Source organism: Sinocyclocheilus grahami, unplaced genomic scaffold (assembly GCF_001515645.1).
Source record: "Sinocyclocheilus grahami isolate Dianchi unplaced genomic scaffold, SAMN03320097.WGS_v1.1 scaffold87.1, whole genome shotgun sequence".
Taxonomy (NCBI): Eukaryota; Metazoa; Chordata; class Actinopteri; order Cypriniformes; family Cyprinidae; genus Sinocyclocheilus; species Sinocyclocheilus grahami.
The window spans coordinates 1845477-1862306 of NW_015505266.1; the positions used below are offsets into that span (position 1 = coordinate 1845477).

General features: G+C 32.1%; 1 long non-coding RNA gene across 1 annotated transcript in view; it reads left to right on the plus strand.

Annotated features, from left to right (window-relative positions):
- LOC107586960 (uncharacterized) overlaps positions 1–16830 on the plus strand; it is a 70009-nt gene that overhangs the window by 43861 nt on the left and 9318 nt on the right. The window contains exon 4 of the long non-coding RNA XR_001609419.1: positions 5621–5762. This is a non-coding gene — a long non-coding RNA (uncharacterized lncRNA). The remainder of the gene's footprint in view (positions 1–5620; positions 5763–16830) is intronic.

Here is a 16830-nt window from a genome sequence, read left to right on the forward strand (position 1 = left end):
AAGAGTTTTTCATGGGAAAAAAATATTTATTTATTTATTTAAATCATGTGGTGTATTTAATATGATATAAAAACAAATTTTAAATATATATTTTAATAAGAAGAAGAAGAAAAAGAAGAAGCGTTATTATTGATGAATAATATAACAGTTTTTGGTCAAAATAAACGTTTCAATAATAATAACAATAAATATATAAATAAGAATTAATTTAATTAATCTTATTATTAGTAGTATTTATTATTAGTAGTAGTATTAATGACAAACTCTTGAAAAATATGAAAAAAATTGTTTCTTTCTTTCAATAATAATAATAATAATAATAACAGACTCTTGAAAAGTATATTATTAATGACAAACTCTTGAAAAATATGAAAAAAAAATTTTCTTTCTTTCTTTCAATAATAATAATAATAACAGACTCTTGAAAAATATACCACAGTTTTTGGTCATAAAATAAATGTCAGTAAATGTTTCAATACTACTACTACTACTAATAATAAATATAATAATAAACATAAACATAAATAATAATTAAGTAATTATTTTAATTATTTTATTATTAGTATTTATTATTATTAATGACAAACTCTTGAAAAATATGAAAAATTGTTTTTGTTTGTTTCTTTCTTTCTTTCTTTCTATAATAATAATAATAATAATAATAATAATAATAATATCAGCAACAACAGAATCTTGAAAAATATTCCACAATGTGTTGGACGTAATTTTAAAGTGCATTTCTCAGCGTTCTCACTTCCTTGAATTTTCAGTGAGAATTAAAGTGTCCAGGTTGTGAATGTTAGACAAGGTCAAACCAACAGAGGTCATTTACATAATAAAATTGTTAGCAAAAACAGGCTGTTTAGTTCTAAGAGGGGAAAATGGTCATGTGAAACATAATTGACATTTTTGGTGCAAGAAACCTTGACTAACATCAAAAGTGGACTTAAATGGTGTGGAATATGGCCCTTTAAATGCATCCGCATGACCCCTTAAGGTCACAAGACATAAAAGGGGGGGTTGTTAAAACTAAAGACGGCCGCTGTGACCTCAAAACGAGACAGAACGATCTCAGGAGAGAGACAGAGGGTTGCAGTATGTTTGCACGACACACAGAAAAGTGTAGAGCAATAATTAGTCCTGACAGTGATGGATGCGACAGCTCAAAGCTCTTGGGGTTTGTGCAAAGGCAAACACGTATAAGCACAATGCTTGACATATTTGGTTATTCTAGTCCTAAAAGATGTCAGGCAGAGAGATTTGCAATCAAAATATATACAAAATGTGTATTTTCTTCTTCCGCCTGGTGGTTTTTTTCCCATTTGAGTGTCCTAAAATGCGCTGGTGATGATGAATATCGATCATTTTGCTCCCAGAGCTGCCTTACTGACGGCATACATCAGACTTCAATAAAATCAGAGCATTTTTCCTTTCAGTTTTCTTTGTTTTCTTAATAAATGCCACACGCTGCTGCAGATTAAATTAACACAGGGAAATTTACATTTCTCCGGGGCGTCTAGCAGCCGTAAGTGCGTGTGCAAGAGAGTACAGGTCTGCGTTTCGGTGATAAGCTGTATTTTCTATATGAAATAGCTGCCGGCTATCGAGTGCTGGTTTATAAGCATCCTTTGAAATGCTACTCAGTTCTGAGGGGAACTAAATTCTGACCGTAATTCACCTCGTGGAAATTCACTCGCTGAGTCACATGAGCACGTAGCATTTTGTTATCCAGTACTTGAAGACGGCGTATGAAAAAATTCAATGCTGAAGTGTTTGTTCTGTAGGTGCACAACCAAAAGAGAGATAATTTACAATGTTTTGCACAGCTAAACTGGTTTTATCATGCAATATAGAACATTTTATACTGTAAAAATGTATAGTTGTAAATAAAACCTAAATTATTAGAGTACTTTTTTACAAGAAAATACTATTTCTACTTCAAATTTCCATGTTTAAATCAGAGTTACTTGCCATTTCCTTGTAATTATTTGTGAATTTACTTGCAATTTCTGAGTTAAAATTGTTTCAAAGTAAATCCTACATAAATTGTTTTCCACTGTATGACTCAAAAGTTAAAGTTTCGCTGTGCACATTTTCAATGAGCATAACAAAATGTTAAATAGTTTGTGTTTGTTTTACTGTAAACTAAGGCAGAAATCAAATGCGTATTACAGCCTATTAGCTGTAGTTTCAGAAACTAAATTTCCAAATATTACATTTTGTTGTATAGAAACCAGAGTTATGTTGATTTAACCATGATTTTACAAATGAAACATTATTGTAAAGTGTTACCAACTACTTTATGTAAAATGTAGCTGAACTACCATGAAGTAGCTGTAGCTTCAGAGTCTATGTTTCTAAATATCATATTTCATTTTTATAGAAACCCCAATTAAGTTGATCTAACCATGATTTTATAAATGAAACATAATTGTAAAGTGTTATCAACTACTTTAACCTATGTAAAATGTAGCTGAACCAGCATGAACTAGATCATATTTTGTTTAATAGAAACCAGTTGCATTGATTTAATCAGGTTTTTACAAATGAAACATTATTGTAAAGTGTTACCGGCTACTTGTAAGTGTAGCTGAACTAGTGTGATTTAGCTATAGCTAGAAAATGTAGCTAAACTAGCATAAACTATCTGTAGCTTCAAAGGCTTTGTTGACAAATATCATGTTTCATTTTTGTAGAAACCACAATTAAGTTGATCTAACCATGATTCTATAAATGAAACATAATTCTAAAAAGTGCTACCCACTACGTACAATTTAGCTAAACTATCAAGAACTAGCTGTAGCTTTAGAAGCTAAATCTCCAAATATCAGATTTTGTTGTATAGAAACCAGAGTTGTGTCGATTTAACCATGATTTTACAAATTAAACATTATTGTAAAGTGTTACCTGGCTACTTTATGTAAATGTAGCTGAACTAGCATGAAATAGCTGTAGCTTCAGAAGCTAAATCTCCAAATATCATATTTTGTTTTCATAGAAACCATAGTTACATTGATTTTATATGTGAAACATTATTAAGGGGTTACCAACTACTTTGTTGAAGTTGAATTAGCATGAACTTGTAGCTTCAGAAGCAAGAAACCATAATTACATTCAAAAATTACTATTGTTTTTTTCTACAGATATCACAGAAATACTATGGTTACTATGGTAAATTTTCATAATTCTAACCTACATTGTTTTATGGTTTTAATAAAGCCATTTATACTTCATATATTGGGTATTTTTATCAACCCAGATGTTAAGAAACATGTTTGCGGTAATATAGGGCTACTGTTTAGCATTCATTAGATTAGTATTCATCTGCACTTTTTTTACTAAATTAAAATGCTTAAAGACTAACTTCTATTGATTTTAAGTTTTTGAGGAATGGATATACGCTAATAAAGGATGTTAAAATCTGTAAGCGTTCATTTGTCCGTTAAATAGCACTTGTGACGGTATCTGTACCTGTAAGATTAAAGCATTGTGTCTTGGTTTGCTTCAGGCAGGGCTTTGCTTTGGTGTGTTTGTTTGTGCAGATCTGAAATGGGATTAGCTTCATTTAATCTTCCATTGAAACCTCCACCACCCAAACCCTCAAATTAAGCAGCACAGAAATCGGAAAAGCTGGTCGCGGATCAGGCCACATCGTCAAACACTTAGTCACACGCTAGTGATTTCAACCTAGCATGTAGCGGGAGGAGATTTCAATGACAAAGAATTTATTTATTTTTCCACATCCTTTTTATGAGGTAATTTGGTTTCTATTGTGTATATAGAATGAATAATTTGATAGCCGGGCGACATACGACGAGCCCGACTTCAATATTCGAGGGAGATTTACATTCAGAGATGTGTTAGCCATCAGATAATTTCCATTTGACTCCATTAACTCACGGACTGCTGCACAAACCCCTGCTGTCATAACGGCTGTTGTACATCAAAACATAGCACGGCGCTCAACAAGACTCCTACGTATTGTTAATGAAACTCATTTAAATGAGTCATTTATCAGGGCAGAAACACAGCTGTTCGCCTCTCCGAGCCCCGAAATCTTCATTGGAGATCTAAATTAAAAAAAGCTCATATTATTTCCCGGAACGGACAGTTGGGGGTTGTTGAGAGCTGTCTTTAAAACAAGCCTTTTTATTATATGCGCAGAAAAAGTAGACTATTTAATTGTGTTGTTTTTTTCTATTTTAAAACTGATAGCTCTTGTCTTGAAAGCTGATTGTTCAGTTCTATGCTATGTAAATATATACACAACATAGTAACAGCTATGATGTGAAATACCTGTTTACTAGCGAAGGAGTAGCACAAGATAGAATGGCACATACTGAATTTTTGTAATAAATTGTTTTAATTTAAATTTGTGTACAAATAAAGTATGCTATTTTAAAACAATATAAATAAAAATGATAATATACCATATATATATATATAGTTATTAAATACAATTATTTGGGAAAAAATTATATTGTTATTAAATGTATAATATTAATAATTATAATAAAATTGATTGATATGATTAAAATAAATATAATTATCATTATTGTAATTGTCATACATTTACATATATTCTATTATTATTAATAATTATTAACTCATATAATTATAGTATTTTATCAGTACTAATTTTTTATAAATACTAATATAGTAAAAATACAATTCTATTTAAATGTATAAATATAATGTGTGTGTGTGTGTTTTGAAATGATAATTATTGAATAAAATATTATATATTGTTTATATTGTTATAACTTTTATAATATTAATAAAAATGTATTTCAATTATAAAATTGATTGATATATTTAATTTAAATTGTATTATTATTGTCATTTTTATACACATACATATTATATATTTTATTAATCATTACTTATAATTTTTCTAATATAATTATAGTATTGTATTAGTACTAATAATTATAAATATGAATATTATGAAATACAATTCTATTGAAATACAATTCACACAATTAAATTAAAATACAATTAAATATTATGCTCTGTATGTGTGTGTGTGTGTGTGCGCGCGTTTTTGTGACAAATGAGGACATAAATTTGTATAATGACAAAGGTATGACATAGGTATTACAAGGAGAAGGTGACTTTTCAGGACATTACCCCATGTCCCCACTTTTCAAAACGCTTATAAATCACACAGAATGGAGTGTATTGACAATCTGAAATAGCACAAAGTTTCCTGTGAGGGGTAGGTTTAGGGGTAGGGTTGGTGTAGAGCATTAGAATATACGGGCTGTACAGTAGAAAAACCATTACGCCTATGGAGAGTCCCCACTTTTCACAAAAACAAACCTGCGTGTGTGTGTGTGTGTCAATTATTGTATAATGTAAATAAAATAACTGTTTTAATTTTAATTTATATCACATAAAAAGATTTAATTTCTAAACTTAATAAAATATACTTTTTTCATATGATATAAACAATAAAAATGAAAATATTAAATTGTGTATTGTGTTATAATGTTGATTCAGTGTAGTATAGCAAAATATATATATGCACAAAATTCCTGTCTTATTTATCTATTTAATACTTAAATTCCAGTCACACACATCTTTCCTTTTGTTCATGCCTGTAGCTCCTGTGTTTCAGGGATGGCATCAGCTCAGGGTGTGTTTCTCGTCTGTGAGGATCTCTGGACGGATGGACCTGCGGGTTTGATCTGCCTGGATCAGCCACATACTGTTTGACATCATGTGACACCTGCTGAACACTGACACACTGAAACAGACAGGTGTGTGTGTGTGTGTTTCTCTGTAAGCATGACCTATAAACCTCACTATCCCTGCTTATGTGTGTTTGTGCTGTTCCGTTTATGTGTGTGTTTTTAACCTTGAAGGTCAGGCTCAGGCGCAAGCATGTTAATGATGTGTTCATGCCCTGAAGATCAACTCTCACTTGTTTTTGATCTTTTGATCTCTGCTTTGGCTTTTGGGTCAAAAAAATAACAAAATGTGTGCAAATAGATGTAAAGCCCTGCACGTTTGCAGACACAATAAAAGAAATAACATCAGACATCAGACAAAACAAAAACACAGGCTTTCAGCTCAGATTCCTCTTCAAAGTGTCTTTTTAAACATTCAACATAAACGCTCTTTGTTCTTGGCTTCATTTTAGTTTAATAGCTGACTAATGCAAACTAACCAGTGTAATGTGTTTTCTGATAATTATGATATTATTACCATATTAAGCATGTACCATGCTAATTATATGAATAGGCTACAATGGTAGCCATGGTAGTAAGATTCCATTAAATAAATAAATGTATTCATTTACTATTTTTTTATTTTTTTATTTGACATATTTACATGTTGGTTGATGTGGTATATTGATGGTATTAGATGGTAATATTATTGTAGTTAGATCATGGTATATTTCCAAAAACAACATTGTATAGTATAGTATCAAATGTGACGTTACGTGTAAAATTTATGAATGATTATATTAAATGACCGATAACATGGTAAATTGCTACTATGATGTGAATCCAACAAAAACATGGCATTGTCATGGTGCATGTCCCAAAATGTTGTACTCTTTCTTTTTTTTTGTTCTTTTTTTTTTTATAAAAAATTGTGATTTTTTTTTTCTAAAAGCCTAAAAGGCTTATCAGTTAAATATGTAATTATTATAATACTTAAACAATTGTAATTATTTATTATATTAAACAAACGTTTTTTTTTTAGATTTTGTATATATACATACACTTAGGTCCATATATATTTGGACACTGACACAATTTTTATAATTTTGGCTCTGTATGCCACCAGAATAGAATTACCATGTAACAATCAAGATTCAATTGTAGTGCAGACGTTGAGCTTTAATTTAAGGAGTATAAAAAATTGTGATTTTTTTTTTCTAAAAGCCTAAAAGGCTTATCAGTTAAATATGTAATTATTATAATACTTAAACAATTGTAATTATTTATTATATTAAACAAACGTTTTTTTTTTTAGATTTTGTATATATACATACACTTAGGTCCATATATATTTGGACACTGACACAATTTTTATAATTTTGGCTCTGTATGCCACCAGAATAGAATTACCATGTAACAATCAAGATTCAATTGTAGTGCAGACGTTGAGCTTTAATTTAAGGAGTTGAACAAAAGTATAAAAAAACATAAAAAGCTTAGGAATTACAACCATTTTTATACACAGTCTCCCCATTTTTAGGGGCTCAAATGTAATTGGACCAATAAATATAATCATAAATAAAATTTTCATTTTTAATATTTTGTTGAGAATCTTTTGCAGGCAATGACTGCCCTAAGTATGGAACTCATGGACATCACCAGAGACTGGGTTTCCTCTTTGTGATGCTTTGCCAGGCCTTTACCGCAGCTGACTTTAGTTGTCGTTTGTTTGTGGGTCTTTCTGTCTTTAGTTTTGTCATCAGCGAGTGAAATGCAAGCTCAATCGGGTTGAGATCAGGAGATTGACTCGGCCATTACAGAATATTCCACTTTTTCAAAAACTCCTTGGTTGCTTTTGCTGTATGTTTTGGGTCATCGCACATTTGTACTATGAAGTGCCGCCCAATCAACTTTGCTGCATTTGGCTGAATCTGGGCAGAGAGTTTATCCCTGAACACTTCAGAATTCATCCGGCTGCTTCTGTCTTCTGTCACAGCATCAATAACTGCCATTGGAAGTCATGCACGCTCATGCCATCACACTGCTCCACCATGTTTCACAGATGACTTTTTTCTTCCCATCATTCTGGTACAGGTTGATCTTAATTTTAGCCGCCAAAGAATGCTTTTACAGAAGAGGTCTGACTTTTTTTTAGATGTTTTTTTGGCAAAGTCTGGCCTTATTTGCACCTTGTGGTGAACTCTCTGTATTTGTTCTGGTGAAGTCTTCTCTTGATTGTAGACTTTGACAGTGACACGTTTACCTCCAGGAGAGTGTTCGTCTCTTGGCTGGATGTTGTGAAAGGGTTTTTCTTTACCATGGAGAGAATCCTCCGATCACCCACCACTGTTGTCCTCCGTGGACGGACGTCCAGGCCTTTTTATGTTGCTGAGCTCACTAGTGCACTTTTTTTTTTTTTTCTCAGAATGTACCAAACTGTTGATTTGACCACTCCTAATGTTCCTGCTATCTCTAAGTGTCACTTGCATGGAGAGCTCCTTTGACCGCATGATGTGGGTTCACAACAACAGCTTTTGCAAAATGCAAATGGCACTCCAGACCTTTTACCTGCTTGATTGATGTAGAAATAATGAAAGAATAGCCCACGATTGTCCATGAAACAGCTTTTGAGTCAATTGTCCAATTACTTATGGTCCCTTGAAAAAGGGGGGAGGTACATATTAAAGAGTTGTAATTCCTTAACCTTTCCTCCAATTTTGATGTGAATAAAAAGAAAAGATCAGCGTTCTACTGTAACCAGAATATTAAGGTATTCTTGAAACTACTTTGGCGTGTTCCATGTAAATCTATTACATCAAAGTACATCAATTTCAGTACCTTGGTTTTGATCAAAGTACCATGGTATTACCATCAAATACCATCACTGTAATATGGTGCTGCCAGCAGTTGTCGATTGTGGAGATGTTTACTTCAACCTCTTTTGGATTTGAAAGGGCAACTTTTGTGTTGTTTTGTGTTGACAGCGCAGTTTTTCTTGACGTTAGCTGTTGGGACGGCTTTGATGCAGGAAGGGTGGGCTGTCGCTGGAAGTTTGGAGTGTGTTCAGTGACGAGGAGCATAACAGAGTTATTTCTATAGACAGGACAGTGAGGAGAGTGCCTGAGGAGCACACACACACACACACACATGTCAGGTCGAGTGCTGCAGGGACTGACGTCCCCAGACGATCCACATGGACACCGTAAAGAAAAGAGGTCGTGGCTATATTTGGCAAGGTCATCGACGAGCCCGGAGGTAAAGCCAGTGATGTTTCATACTCGTGTGATTTCCCAAACAAGCTCTTTTTGGAGTCATATGGAGAAATAAAGGTATAATGATGAATGATGAGACGAGCTGATGTCAGGAGAAGATGAAGGTGTTGTGACACCTTTTGGGGTTTAAGGACATCCTCCATCCAGTTTCTCCCGTTCAGCTCTGATAGCTTCAGTGTTGGGGAAGAACTAAGCAGAAGATATTTATAACAACAACAACTCAAAAACACTAGCAAAATCTGATTGATTATTAAAATTGATGATAATTTCAATTATAATGGTTTCAATTATAAAGTTAAATGATGTACTAAATTATTTTTTAATTAATTCATTAATGTTTTTTTATAATTTATATATATATATATATAGTGATGTAATTATATTAATAAATATGTAATGACTAAATAAGTATGACAATTCATACAATATACATAGAATAGTTTATTAAAATAAAATTTCATATTACTATAATTCTGCTATAATATCGTGATTATTATAATTTCTCAGTATTATGTATTAAGAATTATAATATCTAATAATAATTAATTTATAGAATAAATTATTGTATAAGCATATAGTATATTCATAAAATAAGGTCATTTATTTTACATTTGGTATAATATTTTCATTTATATTATACATAAAATATATTTCATATTTTATGTATATCGTTTTAAAATAGTATACTGTATACATAACATTTAATTAAAACAATAATCATTAATATAATAACATTAGTAAAAGATTAGAGTAATTTATATATATTTATTATAATATATGCATTATTTTATAAATATATTTTTTACAAGTTTTACATATGTGGTATAATAATGTTTTATTTATGTTGCTTACTGTATTATATTGTTAGTATAAAGCAGTTGCTACATTAAATACATTTCTCATTAAAACAATATTTTGTCTGTAGTGCCATTTGTTTTTATATACATTGTAGCAAACATTGTCTACACATCACCAAGGCTGCATTTATTTGATTAAAAATACAGGTAAAACTCACTATCACTAATATTAAATTGTATTATTAATTAATTAAGTTAAAATAACTGTTTTCTATTCGAATATATTTTAAAATGTCATTTATTCCTGTGATGTAAAGCTGAATTTTAAAATATTTATATTTTTATATTATTTCATTGTTTGTTTTTTTTGCGTATATATTAGATTATATTATAATACTGATGTTTATCTCTATATTTTTCAAATAAATTTTTTTTATATTATGGTATTAGTTTATTAGTTGCATTTAAAGGGGTCCTATTATGCTCTTTTACAAAGTCTTGATTTTGTTTTGGGGTTGTACTAGAACGTGCTCTCATGCTTGGTGGTTCGAAAAACACATTATTTTTCACATAATTTACATTATTACAATACCTCTCTCCCCAGGCTGGCACAAACGACTCGATTAGTTCCGGCTTCGATGAAGGTCGAGGTTCGAAGGTTCCGAAAAACAAAATGTGTTGTGATTGGTTAGCTGTCCCAGTGCGTTGTGATTGGCGAACAGCTTAGATGGTGTTTCAGTACTGCCACGCCCCCTTGCTCCGTCTTTCAACAAAAGCTTTTGGTGAATCCGGCACTGTACTCCCTCATGTTGTGGAAGCTGTCCTCAGTAAAATGCGCAGCACACAATAGTAAATTGGGGTTATAATGCTCAGGGACAGAGTTAAAAAAATTATTTTCTATGAGTGTAGGCACACCGGCAGCGCCGTTCAGCGTCTGTCCGCGACGCCCAGCTACGTCATGTTGTACTTGTAAGAATTGTTCTAGATATGGCGAAAATTTTACGCTATAGCACTGCAGCTCTTCTTCTTGGTTTTCTCTGATGCACTAACTCTGCAGCAGCTCTTCTTCTTCGTCGTCTCGTCTGATGCGCTCACTCAACCAAGCGTTCTAACCACGACCTCGCCCCTCCCCACCCCCCAACCATTCAGATTTCTGTAGGCGGGAATTATTTTAATGATATTCCAATGAGCCGCTTTGTGATATCACAAAACCCGGAAACAAACGCTGTAGTCCAAACGAGCCGTTCGTTGTAGTTCTTGGAAAAGGGATTTTTAAAAAAACAAAATATCTCCCTTTGGAGTGGACTTTGAGATTTGTGACTTTCTAGATCTTTTTTTAAGCCCAAACATACACACTACACACTGACTAAAATTTAAAAAGGGAAAAAGAATAATAGGACCCCTTTAAAGCAACTGTATATCATGTTAAATCCTCATTGTTTCCATACGAAGTGGTTTTAATAAATTGGAACTATGACGATAGCAAATAAAACCTCAATCTGCCACTTTAAATAGCATAAATGCAGTAAAGTTGATTATTTAATCAGTATCATTATCATTCTTATAACTCATAACGGGTACATTTATAGCAGTTTCAAAGTCGCTTCCCCAGCATTCAAAGCGTTTTCTCAGTCAGCGCTCATCATCATCATGCTGTTTGTTCAGGTCAGCTGTCTTTGACCCTCTGCTTTCTGGAAGCTTCTGTGATTTGCTGCGCCGCGCGGTTCATCGAATCCCTCAGAGGGCCTTTCACCTGTCTCCTAACAGCTCCCAGAATGCAACGCTGCACAGGACGACACACGCCTGGCAATTAGTGGAATGGAAACTGGAGTGCTCTTCCGAGAGCTGAAATAATTGGATGTTAGAGCGAGTACGTGTGGACTCCAAACCGACTGACTTGATTTACTTTTCTCCCAGCAATTACTGCGGCCGAATGAAATGAAGTCATTTTGGCATTATTGGAATGGTTACCATTACGCCCCTGTGTTTTATTACACACTTTCTTATTTGGACACAAACTGCAGCTGAAAGTCAATGGCTTATGGTTTACATGGGATTTCTTTGCTAAGATAAAAGTTTTTTTTGTTGCTTTAACGCCATTTGTGTGCTCTCCTTTTGTCAAACGACCAATATATGGCTACATTCCCATTGTGAGCACACCTGTTTCGCTTGTACACCAAACAAAACTCAACGACACCTGTGCAAACGAAATCAACCTGATGTACATGTTTCTTTTTTTCCTCTGTCTTTCAAGGCTCATGGAGTCAGAGGATGTGGAAAACTAACTTTTGCCTTGATGTAAACACTAGATGAGTAGAAGAGTACAAACTCTATACACACACACACACACGCATTATGTTTGTCTGTGTATGTGGTTTAATTTGATTTGTTAAATATATTTAATAATCAGTAATAAAATATGAAAGATTATGTATACTAAATAATTAATATTTATTTTTTTAGTAATATTTATATATATATGGTTTAATTTAATATATTAAATATATATAATAATAATTAATATATAAGATTATATTTAATATATAAATATGTTTAAAACATGTTTAAATATATGTATTTTTAATATCTAATAAATAAAATAAAATCTATAGAGCCTTGTGCACCCAAATTAATTGTAGGTGCATCATCACAAAACTATTGTAATGAACAATATTAAATATATAATTATGGTAATATAATTACATTAATAAATTATAATAATGATAATAATTATATAATTATATATAATTACAATAATAAAAGTATTGTTTTATATTTTTTATTATTTATAATTAATTAATTAATAATTATTCTAATTATAGTTACATTTGTGGTGTATTAATATTATTTTTATTTACATTGATTTAAAAATGCTTACTGTATTTTTTATATTCTTTTAATATTATATTCTTTTATTATATTTTTATGTTTTTAAAATAGTTACTGATAAGGTACACCGTATTAATTTAGCAAATATATGACCTTGTATAAGCTAGAAACAGATAATTCTGCACAATATTGATCTAAACAAATGTTAAATGTTACATTTAAAAATGTATTTAATAATTCAATTTTGAGTATTATTATTAATCAACAATGTCAATTCAATTCCATTCAAGTTTATTTGTATAGTGCTTTTCACGATGCAGATTGTTGCAAAGCAGCTTTACAGAAAATGACAGTTTCTACATTATATTTAGTACAAAATATATTAAATATATTTACATTGTTAAATATTGTAGGTGTGTTGGATAAAATGACACTATAAACTAGACAAATATAAATCCCACACACTACTCAAGGTTGCATCACTACAAGAATATTTTAATGAACAACATTAAATATTACATTAAAAATGACCTTTTCAATATTATTAATTAAAATTGTAAATATAATGAATTAAGTTTGGTTTGTGTTTGGAAACGTTTCACATGACGTGTGTGTGTGTGTGTGTGTGTGTGTGTGTGTGTGTGTATAATTAATTAAGTTTGGTTTGTGTTTGGAAACGTTTCACATGACGTGTGTGTGTGTGTGTGTGTGTGTGTGTGTGTGAGAGAGAGAGAGAGAAAGTGTCACACCATAAAGTGTTTGCAAAACTTTAATCTGAATTTGACCTTGCAAATCCCTCGTCTGATTCCATCTGTTTATCACCACTTGTTGATGGAGGGCAGCAGATTCTGGATTTGGAAGAAAACCTTTATCGAGTCCCACCGCCCTTGAAACGGATGACATCGATTGGGCAGCCAGAAGATTCCTGACCCCTCCTGCCCTGGAGGACGATCAATGGACCCGCGGGCCGCTCCCAGAACATCAGCAGAGGATTAAACAATCTCCCAGCACAACACAATTAACGCCACTATACCTCACATCAATATTTAGGAGCAAACTACAGATAGCACAGAGAAAACACTTCGAATTTTGTATATTGCATGGCAATATTAAAGCAATAGTTCACCCAAAAATGACAGTTTGCTGGAAATGTGCTCACTATCAGACCATCCAAGATGTAGATGAGTTTGTTTCTTCATCAGAACAGATTTGGAGAAATGTAACATTACATCACTTGCTCACCAAAGGATTCATTGAAGTGAATGGGTGCCGTCAGAATGAGAGTCCAAACAGCTGATAAATACATCACAATAATCCACAAGAAATCCACACCACTCCAGTCCATCAATTAATGTCTTGAGAAGAGAAAAGGTATGTTTTCTAGGACAATTATAAAACATAAATTTACAACACTGAAGGATTTACAACACTAAACAGTAATTTTACATCAATGAAAAAGCTATTTTTATATTATATTGTATACATGCATGTTGTAAAATTGGTTGTAAATCATTATGAAGCTATTTTTTATATTGCAACAATTTCATGACAACTATTTTACGGCAATGAAAAAGCGATTTTAATGTTATATTCTATATAATCACGTAAAATTTGCATTTAGTGTTTTAAATCATTCATTGACTTAATTTATTGCTGTTATGTGTTAGAACTACTATGTTTAAATGCTAGTTTGTGTATTAATTTGTGTATATTGCATTCTTTAAAATTGTTGCAAGATGTAAAGCTATTTTTAATATTATAGCAACAGTAGTACAACATTTAGCATGTATACACAAAATAGTATTGCAACATACAGTAAACTCTTTAAAGTAATTTACATGATTGAACAATTTACAACACTTAAACATTAATTATTTGTATGGTACAAACAAAATAATATACAAAATGGCTTATAAACTTTACAACATGTTGAACGATGTCTACAAAGATTTACAACACTAAACAGTATTTTTACAGCATGTAGTATCAAAAATGTCGCTTTACAGCGATTTACAAAATTGAACAAATTGCAAGTTTGAATGCTATTTTTACAGCATGTGATGTTTATGAAATAGCTTAAAAGTACCTTTACAATGCAATAGCTTTGACAGTTTACAGCACTGAGTGATTTAAAAACGATTTTACAGCATGCAGTATAATATCAAATTACCTTTACCACTTAATAGATTTACAGTAGTACAACCTTAAATGATTGACATTTTTGAACACCAGTTTTTACAGCATGCAAAGTATACAGTATATTAGTACTGTTTAAAACGTAGTGTAACTATTTCAATTGCTTTATTCAAATAATGTAGCTGATTACATTTGATTAATTTTTGATCACTTTTCTAAATTTCTATTGAACGTTTTCAACAAATAATAATTTTGAAACATTTAAACCAGGCAGGGTTAACCTTACAGTAGTACTCAACAACGATTACTTTCAGACTTTCAAAATTCTTCTCTGTTTGAATGAAGATTATAATAATTCAATGTTAAAGCACAACCTATGGAAGTCCGTTTAAGCCACTGTATATAAAAAAAAAAAGCTTATTGCGACTTTTTATCTCACAATTCTGACTTTTTTCACAGAATTGAGATATAAACTTGCAATTGCGTGTTATAAAGTCAGAATTGCGCGATATAAACTTGCAATTCTGAGAAAAAAAGTCAGAATTGTGAGTTTATATCTCGCTCACAATTCTGACTTTTTTTCACAGAATTGAGATATAAACTTGCAATTGCGTGTTATAAAGTCAGAATTGCGCGATATAAACTCGCAATTCTGAGAAAAAAAGTCAGAATTGTGAGAAAAAGTCGCAATCACCTTTTTTATTTTTTATTCAGTGGCGGAAATGGGCTTCCATACAAAATCAGACTTTAGCACCTCTTTTTAATTTGAGATCGCGCTGAGGTTAAATATATTGCATTTTGGGAAAGAAATCAGTTAAATCTGTTTGTGTGTGTGTATGCGTGTGAAAACATTCAGATGTAATCGTTAACTTTCATATTTAACTGTAATTTAATTACACATTTTTTCTCAGTAACTGTAACTGATTACAATTACATTTGTAATTAAATTACGTAACTCTGTTACATGTAACTAGTTACTCCCAACACTGAGTATAATGTAAAAATAGTATTGATTTATTTAACATACTGTTACATACATCATTTTACAAGATTGAGAACAGCAAAAAAACATACAAATAACCGCAAAGAGTGTGTTTGTATGAGTTGGTCTTGATCTGTGGTGTGTGTAAACGCCGGCACGTTTAATTGAGAAAAACCGTTTTTGACAGATCAGAAAGAGAAACCCCTTTGTTTTCCATCAGGATCAAATGAGTGCTCTTGAAAGACCAGCAGACTGTGTTTTATTAAGTAGGGGTCCAGCCTGGAGCCGTCCACATCAGAGCCAGTTCTTTGAGCAGCATTGCTTCTCTCCAAAGTGCTATTCTCTCCTAATAGAGAACTGAAAGCCGCTGCGACCTCGAAGTTAACCTCCGTTGAGACATAGAGCTCCACAGATGCTCCCAGAATGGTTATTTCACCTTGTAGTTTATCAGTTTATCCCTTTACAGTACATAGACTATGTGTGCAGTCACCTTTAACCTCTACTGCGAACATGCGTTTAGTTGGCGACATGGCGACATGTGAATGTCGACAGGTTTTGCTATTCTTGTGGGGTTTGCTTAAGGATATAGAAACAGTATTGAGTGGTTTTGTGTACTCGTAAAAAATAGTAATTTCCCACAGCTTAACTGTGGTTTTTGGTTTCTACATTGGTTTAGCATCCATACCAGGGAACTACACCAACGCATCTCTAGCGTATAACACCCTTGAGGTTTGAATCAGGCTTTTTAAATGAGTATAGCTGCACTGTCTGCTCATTTATGCCCTTTATTCTGCATCCATTGGGTGTTAGTAAGTGCATGAGGGTGCACTGCTAGCCTACTAAGTAAGCTGGGTTATTGTTGATAACTAAAACTAGAACCATAAAAAATGTTACTTGAAATAGTATTACAACTTATTTTATTTCAGCTAGTTTTCCAAGGCAACATTTCTTATTTTCATTTAGTTTTGAAGGAATAGTTCACCCCAAAACTCCAAAAATTGGCTTAAAATTTACTAACACTCAGATCATCCAAGATGTAGAAGAGTTTGTTTCGTCGTCGAAACAGATTTGGAGAAATTTAGCATTACATCAGTTTCTCACCAATGGATCCATTGAAGTGAATGGGTGCCGTCAGAACGAGA